Below are 2,885 nucleotides of genomic sequence, written 5' to 3' on the forward strand. Positions count from 1 at the left end.
TGACGCGACCGTCATAGTGACAACAGCCAATCACATTAGTTTTCTGGTGTTGCATGAACGCGATTTGCTAGCGTCTGCACCAGGGTATTTGCATAAGGCGATCTGATTGGCTGACGCCTGCATTGGCGCTTGAAAAGTATTCAACTTCTGCCGCGAGCAACGGACCCAACGCGATGCGACGGACCCACAATTCATTTCGGCAACACTTGACGTCACTCCATTCAAAGCACCATTCACACGGGGCGTCAGCGTTAACGCTTGACGGAGGGCGTTTCTGAAGCTTGGTGCTGACGGTACCGTCATAGTGACAACAGCCAATCACATTAGTTTTCTGGTGTTGCATGAATGCGATTGGCTAGCGTCTGCACCAGGGTATTTGCATAAGGCGATCTGATTGGCTGACGCCTGCGTTGGCGCTTGAAAAGTTGAAAAGTTTTCAACTTCTGCCGCGAGCAACGGACCCAACGCGACGCGACGCGACGGACCCACAATTCATTTTGCCAACACTTGACGTCACTCCATTCAAAGTAAACGAGAAGCGTTGACGCCCGTGTGAATGGGGCTTAAAGATGCTGACATGGCATTAAATAAATATATACTACTACCACTACTACAACAATATTGTTCACAAAGTTGGGATCAGAAAGATTGTTTAATAATTAAACTATTTAATAATAATTAATACTTTTATCAAAACTGACTATAAATACATTTATAATGCGCATTTTGTTAGTAAAGCCGGTTCTGTAATCAGTAGGAAATCATCATCACGTGCTTTCAGATGGAGCAGAATTTACTACACATAGCCGTAGTTCACTGACAAGTTACGCAAAAAAAACCGATTTCATTGCGCGATTCTGAAATCGTTCGCGATAATGACAGCTGTTTGCATAGCTTCTCAGTGAACTACGGCTCTGTGAAGTAAATGCTGCTCCATCTGAAAGCATGTGAAAATACCACATTTAATAACATATTTTTACTCCAAACTCACTTCATAACATCAGTCGAGTGTTTGAAATAAATCCTTCTGTGAGATGATGTGGCTTCTTACACAGAATAAGGCACGCAACATATTTCATAGTATTTAAGCAATGATAAAGGCATTGCATTATAAATATACTTTATTTGAATGAAAATTATAATAAGAACTCAGATAAACCGTATATTGCCGTAGTCGTGTGTTTATTAGTCACGTTGAATCAATGAAAGCAGTTGAATCTTCTGTTTATTCAGCTGCAGCAATAGGCATTTTCTGGTTTTTTTCTGCGAAGCGTATTTGGGGTTTCAGCGCGAGAGCGCCCTCTGGCCTTTGGATGGAGATTTACTGCTGATCACAGAACCGTGCTTCACTGAAAGATACGCATGACAATCGCAGCTTCTGCCTAATCGCGATCTCGATTCCATTTCGATTTATCATGCAGCCCTACATTCTAGTGTAGCTGTATTAAACTTTTATTGAAAACTCCTTTTTGTTTTATATCTCCACCTAGTTTGATACCATGGTTGATGACTTTTTTTCCCCAAAATTAAAAGATAATTTGACTGTTAATTTCTAAGCTTTCTAGGTTAGCATGAGACGGTTTCAAAGTAGCTTCTCCAGCACAAACAAAACCTCAAAGTGAGTTTACCTCTGCTAGTTGTGATGTATCTTAGGTTGTAAAGTGCATGATGGTAGGGTTGACTGTCATCATAGTATGAAGATGATGTCTCGGTGTAACTGGGCCTGTAGAAAATATTACAACAAGCAGGGCAGAAAGTCACAGCATGCATGCATACTTCTGCTGAGGACATAATTATTTTGTAGGTGGGAAAGAGACATCAAAATCACTCCTTACACTCCCTGACTATGATAACGGGTGGCCTCGTACACACGGGGGTCCCTTTGTGTGTCAGCATATCGTTGCTTCTCTCGGTGGCTTCGTGATCTGTCGTCTCCATCAGGTGTTCTCCTGTCCTCTCTGTACTCATCTCTCCTGTCTCGACTAGAGTAGTTTTTGTCCCTTGTGTGATGATGCCGGCTTGATTCTGGCATTGCCTGAGAAATAAGGAGATTTCACAAATTTCATGGGTTTAAAATTTGATGCACGTTCACCTGAATAATAGTGAAACCAACATGACAAGTTGTTGCTAGTTAACTGATGTGGGTTGGAACAGTCTCCCATCAAGAAAGATTCTCCATTTAATCATATAACTTTTATAAAAGTAGGCTATTTCTGTAAAGTAAACTTTTTATTCTGTCGCAAGATGGTCTCATTTCCTGAAACTAATCACCAAAATAAACCGTACAAGGTAACGAATATTTACAAGTAACTCGGTAATGAAGCAATTAATTAACACAGAGCCTACCTTTTACTGAAATGGACGAAGTAAGCAGTGATTTGTCTGGGTTTCGTTCGGGTTTCTTGTGTTGTTGTGAACGTACACACCTGCGAAACCTGTCTGACTCTGACTCCGCCTCACAGAAGCGTCACGACGCCACACCATTATATATACAGGTTCAGCGCGAGATTTGTAAACCTGTCTTTGTGCTCTTTTTAAGACACATGGAGAATTATTTAAATGTGATTTCGGTATCTACTAATAAGAAAGCTATGAAGACTGTTAGAATATGCTCCGCATTTAAAGTCTTCGTATAAGGAATCGTATGTCAAATGATGGCCATTCATTGCATTTTTTTGTTTTTATTTACTTTATTTTTTTATTGTATTTTTACTGTTTTACTTTTGTTATTGTCTTTTCAAGTGTCACTACTTTTGATATTTTGTACTGTTTTGTATGTTCATATTTTCAGCAGCAACAACAACAACAACAATAATAATAATAATTGTTCGTCAAAGTTCCTAAATAAATATGAACCATTTCACTAACGTGGGGCGTTTGTGTGT

General features: G+C 39.8%; 1 long non-coding RNA gene across 1 annotated transcript; it reads right to left on the bottom strand.

Annotated features, from left to right (window-relative positions):
- Positions 1-1,607: 1,607 nt before the first annotated feature.
- LOC107738340 (uncharacterized) lies at positions 1,608-2,513 on the bottom strand. The gene is made up of 3 exons (XR_001639868.1): positions 2,347-2,513; positions 1,836-2,035; positions 1,608-1,723 (listed from the first exon to the last, which is right to left on the bottom strand). It is a non-coding gene; the product is annotated as an uncharacterized LOC107738340 (long non-coding RNA).
- Between the last annotated feature and the right edge of the window lie 372 nt (positions 2,514-2,885).

The sequence above is a fragment of the Sinocyclocheilus rhinocerous genome, unplaced genomic scaffold (genome assembly GCF_001515625.1).
Source record: "Sinocyclocheilus rhinocerous isolate Xijiao unplaced genomic scaffold, SAMN03320098_v1.1 scaffold1065, whole genome shotgun sequence".
Taxonomy (NCBI): Eukaryota; Metazoa; Chordata; class Actinopteri; order Cypriniformes; family Cyprinidae; genus Sinocyclocheilus; species Sinocyclocheilus rhinocerous.